This window comes from Acomys russatus, chromosome 18, assembly GCF_903995435.1.
Source record: "Acomys russatus chromosome 18, mAcoRus1.1, whole genome shotgun sequence".
NCBI lineage: Eukaryota > Metazoa > Chordata > Mammalia > Rodentia > Muridae > Acomys > Acomys russatus.
This window is the reverse complement of record NC_067154.1, coordinates 1,023,355-1,044,035: the sequence shown is the minus strand read 5'-3', so window position 1 is coordinate 1,044,035 and position 20,681 is coordinate 1,023,355. Positions and strand designations below refer to the sequence as shown.

Below are 20,681 nucleotides of genomic sequence, written 5' to 3'. Positions count from 1 at the left end.
ATGTTTATATATGTGTGTACAGTGGACATGTATATCTTTGTGAAGTCCCTGCTCCTATAAGTAACCCCTCAACCATGTTCCTAAAGTAATCCCAATAAACTCATTAGTTCACCAAGCTAGACTTGGATGATATTATTACTTGATCTGTCGTCCATTCTTTTTTTTTTTTTTTTCAAATTTATGTTTTATTGTATGTGTATAAGTGTCTTGCCTACACATATGTATGCACACCTAGTGTGTACCTATGGATGCTGAGCCACCATGTGGGTGTGGGAGCCAAACTCAGTGTTTCTCAACAGCAGCACATGCTATGACTTTTTGAGCCATCTCTCTAGCACCCTGTCCTTCATCTGGTGAGAACATTTGTCCGTGTCTCCTCAGAAACAGTGTCACAACAACATAAAAGCCATGAGATGTTATGAGACTGACTTTTGCGGGCATGTTGTAGTTTGGTGAGTGGGTTATTTTGAGGGAAGGCCTTGCTATGTTACCCTGCCTCGTCTAGACCTTGTTATCTGGTCCAGGATGGCCTTGAACTCACAAAGATCCTCCTGCCTCTGCCTCCAGAGCCTGGGATTACAGGACATGACAGTGAGGTGTCTCAATACCAAAAGGCTGGCCACAGCTGCCAGGCCAGCAGACCACAGTGCAGACCCCTCGCAGACATGCTCAGACGGTTTCAGCAGGGCTGCCCAGGACATTAAGTAAAGGACTAGTTTTTCAACAAATTGTGCTAGGAAAACTAGATATCTGCATGAAACAGTGAAATTGAATCAGTGCACTAAATTTAAGAAATAAAAGTCTTAGGAGCAAAATAGAAAGGTTTACAACACTGGGGTTATTTCTGGTTTCTTAGATACAATGGCAAAAGCACAAGACAAAAATTATGTAGTAATCTTCCTCAAAGTTAAATAACCACAATGAAAACCGATACCTAGAAAATACAATTTCTACAACTTAGTAGCATCAGCTGTTTAAAGCTGGCATGCCAGCTTATCCTTGTAACGCAGCATCTGGGAGGCAGAGCCAGGGAAACCACCAGTTAGTGAGCGGCGAGAGCTTGTCATGCACACACGCGCACACACGCGCACGCACACACACAGAGCAAAAGACATGGACCGATAATTATTTAAAGTTGTATAAATGGGCTGGGCAGTGATGGCACATGCCTTTAATCCCAGCACTTGGAGGCAGAGGCAGGCAGATCTCTGTGAGTTTGAGGACAACCAGAGCTGTTACACAGAGAAACAAAATAGTAGTGGTGGTGGTTGATGATGATGATGATGATGATGATGATGATGATGATGATGATGATGAAGTTGTGTAAGTGGGACCAAGCACATGAGAAGAGGTGATGGCCATGCTGGCCCCTCACAGCGCCAAGCCTCTTAGTAAGCACCTCTATCCTGCAGCCCTCATGACATCAAAACCAATACTACATGGAAGACTCTGACATGCTCCCAGCTTGAGATGCAGCTTTGGGCCCTCTCTGGACCACAGCTTCAGTGTGCTGGTCCTGAGGAGACACTTCCCAGGTTAGACCTCAGTGATGCTGGTCTGCTACAATCACAGGTGACTCTTGAGCACCAGCTTGTTAGAAACCACAGATCCTTAAATCAGAGGATCCCAGGGATGGCTCCAGAAAGTCCTTGCTTCCCTCTGGAACTTCCCACGCCAGGCCCCTGTTGTCTGCAGTACTCTCAGTATCCCTCACTTCCAAGTTCCCACGACAGCTCATCAAGCTCTGAACACTGAATTGTTTTCTAGCTCTTAGTCCTCCCCAAAATAGCATGGCCGGGTCTGTCGGAGCACTACCCCATGATCCTGGTGCCAATTTCTGTTCTGGTTTGTTTGCTGTTGCTATGACAAACAACATGACTAAAATCAACTTGGGGAGGAAAAGGCTTATTTCAGCTTACATGTCCTGCAGATCACAGTCCATCATGATGGAAGCGACTAGAGGCTTCACTGCATCCTAACTGTGCCAGGATGATGACCAACCCTTAAACATGTGGGTGTTGGCGGGACATTTAAGATCCAGGTACGGGAGCCAGTGAGGTAGCTTAGCAGGTAAAAGCATCATTCCTACGTGCGTGGCAGGAGGATGCCACGCACGTGACATAGAGATCGTGCCTCAGAACAAAGTGGAGGGGAGCCCATGCACGCACATATACATACTTGCATACATAATAAGAGGATTAAAGATAATATCCCAAGTATAGCAGTCCTTATTCATCTTTGTACATATTTATTTTATTTGTTGGTTTTTGGTTTTTTTGAGACAGGGTCTGGCTGTCCTGGAACTCACTGTTTAGACTAAGCTGGCTTCAGATTGACAGAGCTCCACCTGCCTCTGCCTCCCGAGTGTTGGGATTAAAGGCGTGTGCCTTTTTAAGATAAGCTGTCACACATGAATTGTATAAAACAACAACAATAATAACATGTAGCCAGTAGCTCAGGCACAGCTATATTGGAAGTGTGCCCCCAAATAAATTCACGATTCTGGAACACCCTTGAGTCGATGACTTGTAGAATATCTAACAATTCGGTGGAGAAACAAGCGAAGAGGCTGGCACAGTTGGGTGCTCCCAGAATCCCAGCTACTTGGGATGCTGGGGAGAAGATCACTTGAGTTCAAGGGTTTGAAGCAAGTCTGGCAAAGTGGTAACACTATGTCAGAAAGGAGAGAGAGGGAAGGGAAGGAGCAGGGAGGAGCAGAGAGAATGGAGGGGACAGGAAGGGGTGTGGATCAGGGAGAGAAGGGGAGGGGAAAAAAAAAAGGGAGTAGGAAGAGGGGGAAAGAGTTCGAAGCAGCTAACCGCACTGGCTACCGTGAGAGGTGAGGGAGCACAGATTGGTGGAAACTCCGAGCTCATTAGTAGGCAGAGTATAAATTAAGACAAGATGCCAATCCATACTTATCAGATCAGCAAAATGTGATCTAGCGAAGGTTAGCAAGGACTCAGTTGGGAAACAGGATCCTGCGCCTGCTGGCCAGAGACTGGCAGTCTTAACAGAACCTAGAGCAAGCCTGCCTCCTGGACAGACGCCCCCAGAGAAGCGTGCTGATGATGTCCACGAGGAGACTTCAAGGGCCTCCCTGTCAGGACTGCCTGCACCCGTGTCCACCACTAGGGAAATGCAGAAATAAAATGTGCCAAGGAAGATGGCGCTGGGTTACAACTGTGGCCTGGAGCAGAAGGGATATGTGTCCCATATACTAAGCTGAAGACATGGAACGTGAGACCCACAGCAACCACAATGTATGTAAATCAGAGATTAGAGCCACTGGTGTGGGCCAACAGACAAAGGTGCTCACCACCAAGCCTGGCAATCTGACTTTGATCCCTGGGACCCACTTGGTGGGAGGAGAGAATATACTCCCACACGTTGTCTTCTGACCGCCACATATATGTGCATTATGGCATGTGGGCACCACACATATATATACATAGAAAAAAAATGAATGTTTAAAAAAATTCTCAGCCAACTCTGCAGCAGGCTCCATTCTCCAATTCTGCATCATCACCTGGAAGTGTGAATATGGTTTTTTTGGTTTGGTTTTTATGGTTGGTTGGTTGGTTGCTTGGTTGGTTGCTTGGTTTTTCGAGACAGAGTTTCTCTGTGTAATAGCTCTAGCTGTCCTAGATTCACTTTGTAGACCAGGCTGGCCTTGAACTCACAATGATCCACCTGCCTCTGCCTCCCAAGTGCTGGGATTACAAGAGTGTGCTACCTTGCCTGGTTTAAAAAGTAATTTCAATTAAAACATTTTATTTATTTATTCTGTGTTTGGGTGCTGGCCATGTAGAACTTACAAAGTAACTTTTGGGAGTCAAGTTTTTCTTTTCACCATATGGGTCTCAAGGACTGAACTCAGGTCATCAGCCTTGGAAGCAGGTCCTTTTAGCCATCCCAAAGGCCCCTGAATATTTATATTTGAGGCAAGGTCTCTATGTAGTCCTGGCTGTCCTGGAGCTTTTTATGTAGACCAAGATAGCCTTGACTTCATAGAGACCCTCCTGCACTCTGGTCTACAGTGCAAGTTCAGGACTGCCAGGACTACACAAAGAAACCCTGACTCAGAAAAGAAAAAAAAAATGTCATAAAAAAGTGCATATTCTCAAACCGTGGAATGCAAACTGACACTACGGCCACTGCGGTGCCATAGGATAAATGAGACAAAAGGAGAAAAAGGTGATCACACAGATCACTGCAGTATCACCAGTCACTTTCAAACAAAAAGAACTCAATACAAGTTCCACAAGATGGCACCCTTGCATTCCAAAAACACTAGCACAAAAGAGAGGCACAGAATTGCTCAAAGGCCACCTGCAGGCGGCTGTGGGGCCCCATGCCTTGGTGAGAATTTACCAGAACGAGTGGCTGCTGCTCATTGGGCTGTATTTGAAGAGGAACCTGGTGCAGTTAACCTCAGCATCAGCACCACCAAAGCTTTACTGACCGCGGTGTCCATGTGCCTGCTAGATGCTCACCTTTCTTTTGGTAGCATCAAGCCTTCCCAGAGAGTGAAATGAGAGAACACGTTTTGCTTACAGCGCTCAGGTTTGCACAGTGTTTGTGAGAAGTATGTGACAGTGAAAGAAACACTAATTCACTTAGTGCCCGGGAAAATAAAAAACTACGCGTATTTTCTCTTCAGATGTATGAGTCATAACTTATGAGCTAGCCCCCATTACCAAACCTTACGATCCAAAGAGAAGGAAGAGATTGTTCATTGCAGCACCGTTTCAGATAATAAAATTTGGAAATCACATGAAAAGCCAGCACCATGAAAATGAACAAGTGGATTAAATGACTGAATTTAGGCAGCCACTTAACTTGTGAGTACATGTGCTGGTCAATCTTATGCCAATGTGACACATGTCAGAGTCACCTGAAAGCAGAGAACCCTCTTAAGAAGGTTCCTTAAGATCTTTCCTTTAGCCTCCTTAAGATCCAGCTGTGAGGCACTTTCTCGATTGATGATGAATAGGCAGAAGGCCCAGCTCATTGTGGGTGGCGCGCCATCCCTGGGCACGTGGCCCTGGGTTCCATGGGAAAGGAGGCTGAGCAAGCCAAGGGAAGCAAACCAGTAAGCAGCACCCCACCACAGATTCTGTCTGCATTGGCTCCTGCCTCCAGGTTCCTGCCTAATTTGTTTGATTTTTGTCTTTTGTTTTTTCAAGACAGGGTCTCTCTGTGTAGCCTTGGCTGTCCTAGACTCGCTTTGTAGACCAGGCTGGCCTCAGAGTCACAGCAATCCACCTGCCTCTGCCTCCTAAGTGCTGGCATTAAAGGCGTGTGCCACCACATTCGGCCCCCTACCTAATTTGAGTTCTGGTCCGGACTTCCTTCAGTGATGAACAGCAGTGTGAAAGTGTAAGCAGAATAAACCCCTTCCTCCCCAACTTGCTCTTAGTCATGGTATTCCATCACAGCAATAGAAACCCTAACTAAGATAGTGGCCAAATTAAGTTGCAGATCCTGCTGTTGGCCAAGGTATTGTCTCACTGTTTCGGCATTCTTTTTCCACACACTGGGCGACATCCATGGGATGCTGGCAGCATCCTGGCCTCTGCCCCATGAGCAGTACATGGGAGGCTGCAAGCCTGGAGTTGGAAGGCAAGCTGCTGTCTCCAAGCTGAGCTTTCATCCATGCAGCCTTTGGTACCAGTCTCTGGCTGCTTTTTTTTTTTTTTTTTTTGGCAAGCCTAAAACCAACTTCATTGTTTGTCCTCTCTCCAACCCTGCCCCCAGAGGCACCAGCCTCTGCCTCCAAGCATCCTTCCCTGAGCGTGCAGGACTGTTCTTTCAAGCTTCTAGATTGCAATACTCCAACCTCTTGCCTTTATGCCCAGGCCCTGAATGTGATAGCTGCTTCCAGCAGGGAATTTTTCTCTGTGTTACTCCAGTGCTCTCTTTGATTAAAATTCTATAATGCCTATTTGGGTTTTTTGTGTGTTTGTTTGTTTATGTGCATTTGATGTTTTGCCTGCAAGTGTCTGTGTGAGGAGGGTGTCAGATCCTCTGGAATTTTGAGTTAAAGACAGTTGTGAGCTGGCACATGGATGTTAGGAATTGACCGTCCCCCCATACCTATTTTAAACATTTCTTTTTTAAAATCAAATTTTCTGTTATTAATACTAAATAGATTCGTATCTAGAGGGAGAATGTCTTAGTTACTTTTGTGTGTGTGTGTGTTGTTGTTGTTGTTGCTGTTGTCGTTGTCGTTGTTCCGAGCTCTGGAGCAAACCCAGGGCCTTGCGCTTGCTAGTCAAGCTCTCTACCACTGAGCTAAATTCCCCAAACTTTGTTTTTTGAGACAGAGTCTCTCTGTATAGCCTTGGCTGTCCTGGACTCGTTTTGTAGACCAGGCTGGCCTTGAACTCAGAAAGACCCACCTGCTTCTGCCTCCTGAGTGCTGGGATTAAAGTAGTGTGCCACCATGCCCGGTTATTTATTATTAGTTAATTTTTTATAGCAGTGACACCATGACCAAGGCAACTTACCAAAAGAAATGCTAAGGGCCAGGCGTGGTGGCGCATTCCTTTAATCCCAGCACTCAGGAGGCAGAAACAGGAGGATCGCTGTGAGTTCGAGGCTAGCCTGGTCTACAAAGTGAATCCAGGACAGTCAAGCCTAACACAGAGAGACCCTGTCTCAAGAAAACAAACAAACAAAAACAAACAAACAAATGCTTATTTGGGGCTTACAGTTTCATAGGGTCATGGTGGGGAGCACAGCAGCAGGCAGGCAGGCATGGCATTGGAGCAGTATCTTCGAGAGCTCACGTCTTGAGACACAACCACAATGAAGGGAGAAAGCTCAAAGCCAGACCCCAGTGACACACCTTCTACGACAAGGCCACACCACCTAATCATTTCCAAATGGTTCCTTTAACTAGAGACAGCAGCATTTAAACATATGAACGTCTGGGGACCATTCTTGTTCAAATCACCGTATGCTGTGTTCTGATATTTGCTTGACTGTGCTTGCTGTCACTTCTCCCTTCTTAGTCAGTTCAGGACTCCATGCCTAGGGAATAGTGATGCCCACAGTGGGCTGGGTTGTCCCACATACATTACAACAGTCTCCACAGATATGCCCAAAGGCTAATCTGGTCTAGCAATCCTTCACTGAGACTCTCTTCCCAAGTGATCTTACATTATAGCAGGCTTACTAATTAAAGCTAGCTATCATATATAAGGCTTCAACGATTGAAATTATGAGGAGATTGTTTCTTTGTAAGGAAATCATGGACCTTCCTAATTCCATATCACTTATGAATTTACTTAAGTTATTCAATGACCAATATGGTATATTCTATGTGCCTGACATTGTGCTAGGCTCATGGAGGTAAACAAACTAGAAATAATCCCTTCTTCAGAACCTTATAGCCTAGGGAAGGTAACTATCTTTAGTTGAATCATCACACACAGCAGAGTGTGTGTCCCACCTAAGTGTTGCCCAAAGGAAGTCAGTGTAGACAGGATATGGGGCCTCCCATTTCAACAGTCCCTCTGCCACCTCCCAAAGCACTGTGCACCTGGACCTCTCAGTATCCATGGTAACAGGTCTATTCTGCTTTGCATTCAGAAACTTATCTATCTGAATGACCTTACAGAACTGTCACAGCCATCCATGCCATGGTGGCGCATGCCTGTAATCCCAACACTTGGGAGGCAGAGGCAGGTGGATCCCTGTAAGTTTGAGGCCAGCCTGGTCTACAATGTGAGTCTAGGATAGCCAATTCTACACAGAGAAACCCTGTCTTGAATGAAAAAAAAGAAAAAGAAAAGAAAAGAAAGAAATGTCACAGCCACAGAAACCGTGCATCTCTGTTTCCCAAAGGCCTGATCTTTTCAAACCCTGGGACTCTTAGTCTTCTACTTGACCCATGACATCAGTCCATGTTTCCTGTGGTGGAAGTTGAGTCCAGGCTTTCTTTGTAGCTTACAGTCCATCAATAATGTGTTTCTGGACTGATGAATGAACAAGATTTCTGTGTGGATTTCCAGAAACTCAGACACAATAAATCTCACTAAACTGGTAATGTGTAGCCATTTCTTCCGGAACTGAAACACTCTCCTGGAAAGAAGAAAGTAAACATGCAACTCAGAGACTCAGAAACCTTAGATTCACAGAGGCCTCCATACAGTTCTAGAAGAATAGCAATTGCTGAGGAGACAAAGCTGTAGTGGATATAAACATGTTTTTGTTTTGATCCCAAGTGTGGGATGTGAAACAGACTTGTGTAAGGATGTGCTGTGTTTTCCCACTGAAAACAGACTTGTGAAAGAACAATTAGTGTTTGTCCACTGGAAAAGGAGCCACTTTTTGCAGGGGAATGGTCCTTGCCAACTGATACACATGCTAATAGGGACTCTGAGAGGGGATATGAATATATATGAGTCCAAGACAAGAGGCAGGATTTTTGTTTGTTTGTTTGTTTGTTTGTTTGTTTTCTGTGTAGCCTTGGCTGTCCTGGACTCACATTGTAGACCAGGCTGGCCTCAAACTCACAGCGATCCACCTGCCTCTGCCTCCTGAGTGCTGGGATTAAAGGCACGTGCCACCACCACCCGACAAAAGGTGGGAGTTTTGCTTTTAGCTGTTCATCACTCCACTTCGAGATGCTCTTAAAGAGAACCGCTCCACCAAACATTTGAGGTTTTAGGTTCCGGCTGCTGCTCCGGGTTCCAGCGGCTGTGGTTGCGATCACTTTTGTTGAATTTCTGGCTTGCTGTTTAATGGGACTGTTGGAATCCTGTTGACTATGCCAATGGAATCGCTCCCAGGAACTGAGTCTACAAAGGCCTACTTCTCTTGTTCCCGTTAACCTCTTTTCTCTCCTATCTAGGGTAGGTGGGTTGGAAGGAAGGTATAAGCATTAAAGAACCCCAAATAAAGTATGTTTGAAAAAAGTTCAAAGCCTACACAAAGCTTTCTGGCTGCTGCCTCCAAGTTGTTCGAGGCGCTCTGGGGACACAGGGGACACTGCTGCTTGAGTCATCACTGGTGCTCTCAGCATTGTGGTGGTCGCAGCTGCCTTTGAGTCACCTACGCTGCTATAACCCCTCTCGATGGAGAAAGAGGTCTCTCATGAGGCAGTGGCCACAGTGTGGGACAGTGCCTAAATAGTACAAGCTCCTGGCACCCTCAGCCTGGGCACTGTGTAGAAGAACACCACCTGCTGGGGCTGCACTTCTGGGATGGATGGTCAACTCACCCACCTCGCGCATGGTTTTGTTGATGACGACACAGCTGTTGTCAGCTACCTGCCGGTATTCACAGTTCTGGCACTTACACACCAGATGGGGCTCCCCTTGTCGTCCTTGGGGTGCAGCATGGTGCATTTTCTTGATTGATGATTGATGTGAGAGGACCTAGCCCATTGTGGGTGGGGCCATCCCTGGGGTACTATAAGAAAGCAGGCTGAGCAAGCCACTGGAGCAAGCCAGTAAGCAACCACTCCTCCACGGCCTTCACTTCCGTTCCTGACCGCAGGTTCCTGCCCTAACTTTCTCTAGATGATGGACTACACTGTAAAACTATATGCAAAATAAACCCTTTCCTCCCTATGGGAGTTTGAATAAAAATGGCCCCCATAAGTCCATTGGGGGTGGCACTATTAAGAGGTGTGGCCTTGTCAGAGTAGGTGTGGTTTTGTGGGATGTGTCACTGGGGGTGGGCTTTGAGGTCTCAGATGCTTAAGCTATACCCAGTGTGTCACTATCTCTTCCAGCAGCCTGCAGATCTGGATGTAGAACTCTCAGCTCCTTCTCCAGCACCGTGTCTGCCTGTGTGCCGCCATGCTTCCCACCATGATGATAATGGACTAAACCTCTGAACTGTAAGCCAGCTCTAATTAAATATTTTCTTTTTATAAGAATTGCTATGGGCCGAGCACAGTGATGCATGCCTTTAATCTCAGCACTCAGGAGGCAGAGGCAGGCGGATCACTGTGAGTTTGAGGCCAGCCTGATCTACAAAGCAAGTCCAGGACAGGCAAGGCTACACAGAGAAACCCTGACTCAATAAATCCTCCCCCCCAAAAAAAATCCATAGCCTCAGTGTAGTCATGAGAAATCATCATCAGATGAACCCAAATTGAAGGACTTCTTATAAAATACCTGAACAGCACTTTTCGTTTATTTTGGATTGGGGGAGGCAGCCCTGGGGGAACAGGGTCTCACTATATAGCCCTGTCTGGCCTGAAATTTCACATGCTCACCTGGCTGGCTCTGAACTCTGAGGCTCACCTGTCTCTGCCGCTGCCTCCAGGTCCACGGGGTTCTTTCTTTCTTTTCGTTCAGGACCTGCCCTTAAATTCTACAGTAGCCCATTCCTTTCACAAATGGCTTTTTTATTTTATTTGAGTCAGGGTTTCTCTGTATAGCCTTGGCTGTCCTGGACTGGCTTTATAGACCAGGCTGGCCTTGAACTCACAGCGCATGAGGAAGAGGTGCTTGCCTTGAAAGGCAGGTGATTTCAGTTCATCCCTGGAGCCCAGCTAAAGACTGAAGGAGAAAACTGACTGTACAAAATTATCCTTTAACTGCATACATATGCAGAGTGATATTAAATTAAATATAGCAAATGAGCCAAAATTTTATGCATATATTATGGTATTCAGTGAATTTATATATGTGCATATATACACACAAAATACCTGTCACTTCAAATACTATTTTTTTTTCCGAGACAGAGTTTCTCTGTGTAGCCCTGGCTGTCCTGGACTCACTTTGTAGACCAGGCTGGCCTCGAACTCACAGAGATCCACCTGCCTCTGCCTCCTGAGTGCTGGGATTATAGGCGTGCACCACCACACCCAGGTTCAAATGCTATGTTTGAGTGAAAACATTTGCAATTTACCCTAAACAATTTGAAACATGAAAACCACCTTCATGATCACCATGCTGTGTCATCAAGAACTAAAATGCATCTTGTCTGTCTCATTGAAACATTGAGCCTCCTGCGAGTTTCTTCCTGCAGTGAACATGGGGTCTCTGCCCTCTGGCTTCAGGCCGCCTCCCTTGTGCCGTGGCCCAAAAACAGAAATCTACGATCCTGCCTCAGGCCAGGAACTCCAAACTGGCTCCTGCCCGAAGCTGGAGAACACACCAGCCTCTCTCAGCCAGAAGGAGAGAAAGAACAGCAAGAAGCAGTTGAACATATTAATGAAGTACATAATGAAATGAATTACAGGGGCTGGAGAGATGGCTCAGCGGTTAAGAGTACTGACTGCTCTTCCAGAGGTCCTGAGTTCAATTCCCAGCAACCACATGGTGACTCATGACCATCTATAATGAGAGCTGGTACATACTGTATACATAATAAATAAAATCTTAAAAAAAAAGAAAGAAAGAAAAGAAATGAAGTACAGGCTTAATGAACAGGCCAGTGAGGAAAAATTGAAAGTAGAAGAAAAATATAACAAACTCTGCCAAGTGTTTTTTCAGAAGAGGTCAGAACTGATCACCAAAATCTCAAATTTTTGGGTAACAACATGTCAACCACCCTCAAGTGTCCGCACTGCTTGGGGAGGAGGACAAAGAGGCTCTGTGTTATTTGATCAAAGTTGAAGTGACAGAATTTGAAGGTATTAAATCAGGTCATAGAAACAATTTTATTTTCATGAAAATCCTTACTTTGAAAATAAAGTTCTCTCTAAAGAACTTTAGCTGAATGAGAGTGGAGACCCATCTTCAAAGTGAGCTGAAATCAGATGGAAATCTGGAAAGGATTTGACAAAACACTCAAGTCAACTGCAGAATAAGGCCAGCAGGAAGCGGCAGCACAGAGAGCCAGAGAGCGCGTCTCACCGACCATTGCGATGCAGGCGCAGGTGAGTCAGGAGACGTCATCAAAGATGATGCTGGCCAAATCCCTTGCTGCACTGTTTGGTTCCTGATATGGATGAGGATGAAGAAGGAGAGGCGGAAGATGAGCCTATGCCTCCCAAGTGCTGGGACTAAAGGCATGCGCCACCACGCCGGGCTTGAGGTCCCTCTTAACACCATGGTTCTCAACTTACTGGGGGAAAATACCTTGAACAAAATACAACAGGAAAAGAATCTCCACTTTGCTGTCCTAAATTCATTTTTATCCTTTCTGTCTCAATGTTAACACCATTCTCTGTGGGAAAAAAGAGAGGCCCTCCAGCTCCCTTGACTCTTCTGGAGGCCGGAAGCTGCTAGGCCCCTATGTGGTAGTGAACAGAATTCTAGCTTTTTTCCTTTCTCTCTATAGGGGCTCAGAGATTACATTGTGTGTCTATGTGAACACAGACAGTTAGCATTTACCAACATGTGTCTGTCTACTTTCTCTTCTTTAGTTAAAAAAACAGAGAAAGAAAGAAAAAAGGGGGTATAGAAGGTCAGCAAAGGGTGGGTTTGAAGTGTCTGGGAGCGTTAAGTGGGCATTTTAACAACATGGCTTCTCCTTTGGCGTGTTTAATTGTGATGTTGAACGAACATCCTTGTGGTTTATGGTGACACTTTTAAGACAAAAATATCTCCTAAGGATGACTTGAGCCCTGCCACTCAATGGGAGAATCAACAGAATCTGTAGGGTTTTATTTAGAGTTGACATTCTCTGTTGTAATTTTATTTTATTTTAATTAATTAATTATTAATTAACTTACCTATTGGTTTTCACTAGAAGGAAATATGCTCATTTTAAATGTTGAAGCATATGAGTTGCTTATGATAAAACCAATATGTAGACAAAGAAAAAAAAAGAAGTATTGTGCCAATGTTCACACACACACACACACACACACACATTCATACACACCCTCTGGTAAACACCATTCTCCTCTCTGCTTCCGTGATTGTTCTGAATCCACATACAAGGGAGAATACTGTGATGTCTTTCTGAGCCTCTTGGCCAGTACTATTCCAAAATGTTTTTCATGTAAAACAAAGAAAGGCTGAGAAACCACAGCCAGACTAAAGCTGACTAAAAAGGCCCAAGGCCCACACACATGTGAGAAATCCTAGGACAGAAAATGGGCCTTGGTGGGAACTGTGATGTCCCAGTGAAGTGTGAACGAGAGGTAAGACTGCTGGACCCAGGCTGAATTTTGAGTTTGGATAAATACTTGGTTAGTTATATAAGCTGACATTTAGGGAAGCTGGTGAAGATTCAACAGAAGTTCTCTGCACTAATCTCTCAATTAATATGTAAAAATTAAGATGGTTTCAGGAGTTAAAAATATTTTTAAGGCCAGGCAATGGTGGTGCACGCCTTTAATCCCAACACTCGGGAGGCAAAGGCAGGAGGACCAATGTGAGTTCGAGGCCAGCCTGGTCTACAAAGTGAGTCCAGGACAGTCAAGGCTACACAGAGAAACCCTGTCTCAAAAACAAACAAAAACAAAAACAAAAATTTTTTGAGGGAAAAACCCCACCACTATATATATGTAATGTATAGTCCTATATATCCCACATATATAATATATATAGTCCCATATATGTGTGTGTATATATATATATATATATACACACACCATACACATACATATATTTGTGATTTATTAGAATAATTTGCAGGCTGTGGTCCAGCTAATCCAACAATGGCTGCCTATGAATAGAAGGTCCAAGAATCCAGTAGTTGCTCAGGCCATGAGGCTGGATGTCTCCGCGGGTCTACAGTATTCCCTGGATTCCTGGAGGAGTCGGCTCAGGTATCAGTGAAGGAAGGGATTTACCAGGGAGAGCAAGCAGGCGACGACGAGCAGAAGCTTCCTTATTGCATGTCCTCATAGGCTTCCCGCAGCAGGCATGGTCCAGATTAGATCTGGACTAAAGATCCCGCATTAAGGTGTGTCTGCCTACCTCAAAGATCCAGGTTAGAAGTAGATCGCCTCTGTCATCTTGTGTTTCCCACCTGCCGGGTTGCCACCACTGAGGGCCACACCGGAAGTACGCTCTTCTCGTTTGAGATGGTCTGAGCTTGCTGGCGTCTGGGCAGGAACAGAAGGAGCCTGAGTCTCAGGTTCTGCTTCCCTCAGGAATGGCTAGAGCATGCAGAACGAGACGAAGGCCCCTGATCTGACTGGGGGCGTGGAAAAGAGTGTTTCCACAGTGTTACAGTTAGTGCTTTTTAAATGAGATCGTTGGCGCCTGACGGCCGTGGAAACTGGGGAGTTCCAAAGCCAGCAGTGATACCACTGTGTTATAAACCTCTCATTAAGCTGCCATGCTAACAGCAGAGGGACAGGCAAATGGCCGGCACGCTGGCACGTTGGCTGCTCCGTGGCAGCTTCAGCAGTCAATTCTTTGGGGGAGAAGGGGAGTCCTTTTCCCTCAAGAATAAATGAAGAGTCTCAGAGGTCACGGTGGAGGAATGGAGTGAGAAAGAGCAGTGGTTTTTTTGTTTGGTTTGGTTTGGTTTTTTGTTTGTTTGTTTGGGTTTTTTGTTTTTGTTGTTGTTTGTTTGTTTGTTTTGCTGGAGCTAGGAGTGCCAGGGATACTTCATTTACACGCTGCAGCACAGTCATATCATAAGAAGGGAAATGCAGTACTTAATTATCCTATGGGCAGAGGTATGGAAAAAGCTAGTGGTTGAAAGCTACGTTCTCATTAGCATAGAGTGGAGTTCTTAGTGGGAGAAAGGAAGTTGAACCTGCTTTTTTTTCCCCCTAAGGACTGTGTGATGTTCCTCAGGGGGAGCATGTGGTGCTGCAGGATATTTGAGCTCAACATGATAATGTGATCCCTGAGGTTGTGAACGGTAGAAACCTGTCTTTCATCCCACTGTGATCCCCGAGATTGAACTGTAAATCCCTGTTTCTTGTGGTTGAGCCCTAAAACACCCTCAATCCAAGAGCTTCCTGTTTATTGTAAACAGGTGATTAAGGTTCAGCCAGCCTTACACACACCTTTAAATCCAAGGGCTATCTGCACATAGGATTTAATTAAGTTAACCGGAGGTCAAAGGACAGAGCAAGAAACCAGCTGACAGGAATCAAAGAGTAGGAGGGAGTGTGAGTTGAGGGGTATTTAAGACAGCCTGTAGACGTAGAACAGGTCCTTGGTGCTTTTAGCGTTTGGGCTTTACTTTAGCTCTTAGCTCTCTCGGTCTTGAGCTCCTCAGCTCCTCGGAATTTGGCTTTTCCGGCTTTGAGCTAGCAAGCCTTTGGCCTTGGGCTTTTTGGCCTTTTCTTCCTGGCAGTCAGCTGAGCTAGGGAACCTTTTGGGCCTTTTCCATCAGGATGTGAGCTGAGTAGGAAGGTCAACTGGGTGCTTTCTCTGCCTCTCTGAACTAGCGGGTTTTTCACCCCAGCATCTGACTCCTGAGTCTTTATTGGTAAAATAGACCGATCTGGGATTTCCAATTAAAGCAACAATGTGGGGATTCGGGTTACCCAGATCAGGTAGAGAGGAGGGAGCCGTGCTGACAAAGGAAGTCTGTCATTTTGCAGTGAGCTCAGGGGCTTTCCGGTGACACCAGACACGGACCGCAAGGTTTCCCCATACTTCTCAATCCAAGCTAAACAGAAATCCCTCGGGGATGTCCTTCGAGTTCTGTGTTTTAGTTAATTCCAGATGTAGTCAGGTTGACAACCAAGAACAGCCATCTTGGGGGTCTGGAAAGAGGGCTCAGCAGCTAAGAGCACTGACTGCTCTTCCAGAGGACCCTGGTTCAATTCCCAGCCTCCACATGGCAGCTCACACCTGTCTGTAACTCCAGTTCTAGAGGATCTGGCACCCTCACACAGACACACATGCAGGTGTGATCATACTGACGAACAGACTAGAGGTGGGGCGAGTGTCCCTGTGGGCAGGGTGAGTGGAAAACCTGGGCTGACAGCAGGCCGAGGGGCTTGGATGAGGGAGAGGGCATCTTGGTCAGTGGTGCAGCCTCTGCTTTCTCAACTGTCTCCCTGCAACTTGACGTTTTCCTTCATCTTGCTGTGAACGGATGATGATGGGAAAGATGTCTCATGTGTGCTGTATCCTCTTCACAGCCAGTGGACTGCTGCTTGGGATTTGGAACGGTACACCCAGCTCATCTTTGGTTATCTTTGGCTCTGTTCTTGTGGCTGTTTGGTGACTCTTCCACCACAGCGAAGGCCAGGGATGTTCTTAGATAGCACCGGAGGCTGAGAGCAGAGTTTGCCACTTTGCTCTAAACTGCCTACCTGCTATGTCCACCAATGTGTGTGCTTTTTAAAATGTGTTGATTGTCGGGCTGTGGTGGCGCACGCCTTTAATCCCAGCACTCGGTAGGCAAAGGCAGGCGGATCACTGTGAGTTTGAGGCCAGCCTGGTCTACAAAGCGAGTCTAAGACAGCCAAGGCTACACAGAGAGACCTTTGTTCTACTACTATAAAAACAACATAAGACTGTTACCATGTCGGGGAGGGGAGTGGAGCATTTAAGGCAACATGGATCTGTGTTACTGGGCTATGTCGCTCATATGACTCTGGATTAAATTATCTCTTATTCCCTTTGAGGTGAAAGCCCTATTTTTATTCCAACACCATCTGTTATGGCTAATATTTATTATTGACACATGGTCACCAAGGAGACAAGTCTCTGGGCCTGGCTGTGAGGGATTATCTATATTAGATTAAATGAACTGGAAAACCCAGCCTGACTGTGGGCAGGTCCTGTACTGGATTCAAAGAAGGGACACTGAGCAGGAGCCTCCTTCTCCCTCTACCGTGAGCTCCTGTTGCCACGGCAACCTCCACTGCATGATAGACTCCACCTTTAAGCTGTCAGCCAAAATAAATCTCTTTTCTTAAATTGCTTTGCTCAAATACCTTGTCCCAATAATGAGGATGCTAATGAACACGGCACCAAAGTCTGTGCCTGCTCTCTTCATTTCCTCCCAAGACCCTCACTAATGAGTGTGGACTGGCACTGAAAAAGGATCTAACACGTGCGCGCGCACACACACACACACAGTGGAGGGGTTTACACAATCCCTGTATCCAGGGAAACATAAGACTACAGTCACTGGGGGCTTGAGTGAGAATGGCACCCACGGGCTCATGCATTTGCGTACCTAGTCCCCAAGAGATGAACTGTTTGGGAGGATTAGGAGATGTGCTTCTGTGGTTGGGTTTTGAGTTTTCAAAAGCTCATGCCAGGCTCATTCATCCTCTTCCTCCCGCCCCCCCCACACTCCTTCCCCCTTCTTCTCCTCTCTCCCTCTCTGCCTCCTCTCTCCTCAGTCTCTCTCTTCCTGTGGCTCCTGATTTAACCCTCTCAACTACTGCTCCGTTGCCAAGCCTGTCTGCTCCCCATTGTGACGATAAATGGACTAAACCTCTGAAACTGTATGCAAGGTCCCAATTAAAGTGTCTCCTTTATAAGAGCTGCCTTGATCACGGTGTCTCTTCACTAGCAACAGAACAGTGACTAAGACAGTCCCCATGCTCACTTTGAGCTAGCACGTCTGTTTCCTGCAAGCTAATTAATATAAAGAGCGCACATACGTAGAGGCAGGCTTGGTGTCACGTGCCTGTAACCTCAGCAGTGCAGAGAACAAGCCAGGAGGATGGAGAGTTCGAGGCTAGATTGAGCTATACGTGGAGGCTTGTCTCAAAAAACAAACAGAAACCAAGCAAATAATTGTTTTTTAAAAAAAAAAGTGACTTTGGAGCGGACTCTTTGCTACCTATTTTCTGTTCAGTTCTGGTTTGGTGGTTCTAGGGACTATTATGGTTTTAATGTCCACCTGCCACAAAATAGAATCATCTGAGTACCAATCCTCACCCAAACAACTGTCCTCGTTGGCAGGACTGACGTGAGGAGAAGGAAGATCGTTTGGCCTTGGCCTCTCCTCTTGCTGCCAGCTGTGCTCTGCTGCTGCTGCTCCCTTCACCGACATCACCTAAGGTTTTTTTTGTTTGTTTGTTTTCCTTTTTCTTTTTTGGTTTTTCAAGACAGGGTTCTCTGTGTAGCCCTGGCTGTCCTGGAACTCACTCTGTAGACCAGGCTGACGACTTTGCTCTCAGAGATCCACCTGCCTCTGCTTCCTGAATGCTGGGATTAAAGGCGTGCCCTGCCACACCCATTCCCATTGCTTCTGTTCCTCTAGGGAGCCCTGAGTCATGCAGGGCCCTGTTGTGGGGATCCACCAGGGAAGACTGTTGGGACACTGATGTAAGCCAATAGAAAGTCTTTACTAGGGGGCTGGAGAGATGGCTCAGAAGTTAAGAGCACTGCCTGCTCTTCCAAAGGTCCTGAGTTCAAGTCCCAGCAACCACATGGTGGCTCACAACCATTTACAATGAGATATGGTGCCCTCTTCTGGCCTGCAGGTGTTACATGCAGGCAGAACACTGTGTACTAAATAAATAAATCAAAAAAAAAAAAAAAAAAAAGTCTTTACTAGCTAGTCTTCAGCTATGCTGCATGCTTGGGACCCCAGTGTAGCATGGAGCCTTTCTCAGGGTGAGCTTTTAAGCAGAAAAACCATGTCCTGGGTTTATGTACTTCAGTTAACAAGAAAAGCTAACCAGAAGCAGAACTAGAGAAGCCAAACAGCAAAGTTAGCTCAGTTAGAGACTTCCCCAGAACTATGGACTTTGTTGGCTTAGGCCTTTGTTTTTGTTTTGACAGGTGGTGCTGTCTCTGTACTGAGTTTGACAGCCTGAATGGTACTTCCATCATGGAATCACTTGTGCTAATGTCTAGGGCCCTGTTATAGAACCTAGGACCTGGAAGGTGGGAAATGTGGCTGCCTTGGGGCCATGCACAGTGCTTATCACAATTCTGTGAACCACTGCCGATTACCATCCAGCACTGTCCTTTTCAGACACTTTAATTGTGACGAGCTGGCTTACTACATATCCTCTGTCTTTTTCATTTTATCTATAATAATCCATCCATGTCAAGTGACTGTGGTAACACCATCTTGTCCTGACTAATTTCTCGGCCCTCCAGTCCCCCAACAGACTTCGAGACATAAGTGCTCTCTTGCTCACCAGCGAAAATTCAAGGATTTGGTTTAATCTATGTGATCATTCATTTCTCCCTCTTGTGACTTTATTTTACACAGGCTGAGGGTAAAGTGGGGACTGGCCTCAAGCACATGCTTTCCTTGAGGCCCTACATAAAATTCCTACCACACATACAAAAACGCGAGAAGCACCTGAACCCGGATACCCCGGGAGAGGGCTTTCTGGGTGCCTACAACCTGACCCCTCAGCGATCATCTCTGAACCACCTCCAACTCGTCATTTGCAGAGGTCACGTGTTTCAACTTGCCTTTTTAGGTTGACAGATTCTACTGAGTCATTTGTTCCTAAAGCAAGACAGGGCTCTTCTGCAGTTCTCAAAACAACAAAAAAAATTTTTTTATGTGGGTAGCGTGTGAATAAGTGAGTCCTCATCCATCACAGAGATGCTTATAAAAGGTTAGGAGCAGAAACGCAGATGTATTTACTAGGCTGTTTCATGTGACACGGAGCCATTAGAAATGAAGAGGCAAACAGAAACCCCGTCTGTTTTTATGGATGGTGGAGTGGAAATGTGATTGGAAGAGAAAAGGTGTGATTTAAGGGTAATAAAACAGGAGCGTGGCAAGGCCTGTTTGTTCACATGCTTCTTGGCATCTTCTGGGCTAATGGTTTCTCTTCCTGGGGTTCAAGGAGGGCCTTCTAATGTGTGGGTTCTATGTTGCACCCCTGAGCCCCGCTCCCAGCCCTGGCATTCTTCTGCTGGTTTTATGTGGTTTTGGAAAGAGGGTCTCTCTCTGTAGGCCTGGATGTCCTGGCCCTAGCACTGTAGCCCAGGCTGGCCTCGATCTCATGGAGATCTGCTTGTGCCACCATTGCCCGTCTTCTGCTGGCTTTTGTTTGCACTCTTTCTTCTTTTTTGTTTTTTTGTTTGTCTTTGTTTTTTTTTCAAGACAGGATTTCTCTGTGTGATCTAAACCCTTTGTTTTTGTTTTTTTGTTTGTTTGTTTGTTTGTTTTTTTCGAGACAGGATTTCTCTGTGTAGCCTTGGCTGTCCTGGACTTAGACCAGGCTGGCCTCAAACTCACAGCGATCCGCCTGCCTCTGCCTCCTGAGTGCTGGGATTAAAGATGTGAGCCACCACACCCGGTGTCTTGATGTGTTTGGGAATTGTGCTTTACTTCAGAATGCTCTTCTTCTTTACTTGTCTGGTTTGTGGAGACAAGGTCTTAATGTAGCCCAGCCAAGCTGCCCTCAAACTCAAGCTGTAGCAAAAACTCCAAGACTCCAAGTGCTGGGAACTCGGGTGTCTGCTGCCACAGGTGATCCCCTCTCACTCTTTGCACACCCACATCACATGCTTTATGTAGGCCCTGATTCTCCCCTACCCAGCAACCCAGAAAGAGAGCTTGAGCTGTCTTTTGGTTTCTGCTGGTGGTCTTAATGGAGAACCTGGAAACCCGTCATCAGGCAAAGTGGCAGGTGGCAAAAAAAGAAAGGGGGGGAGCAGGAGAGATGACTCAGGGGTTAAGAGCACTGTCTGCTCTTCCCAGGGTCATGAGTTCAATTCCCAGCAACCACATGGTGGCTCATAACCATCTATAATGAGATCTGGTGCCCTCTTCTGGCCTGCAGGTGTACATGCAAACAGAACACTGTACATATAACAAATAAAAAAATAAATATAAAAAAAAAAGGGAGGAGGAGGACAGAGGGGAGGCCATGGTCTGAGAGACTGAACACATTTCCCCCCAAT

The 20,681-nt window shown here is 46.1% G+C and overlaps 1 pseudogene; it reads left to right on the top strand.

Annotated features, from left to right (window-relative positions):
- Positions 1–10,942: 10,942 nt before the first annotated feature.
- LOC127201965 (protein SET-like) lies at positions 10,943–13,960 on the top strand (annotated as a pseudogene).
- The last annotated feature ends 6,721 nt before the right edge of the window (positions 13,961–20,681 follow it).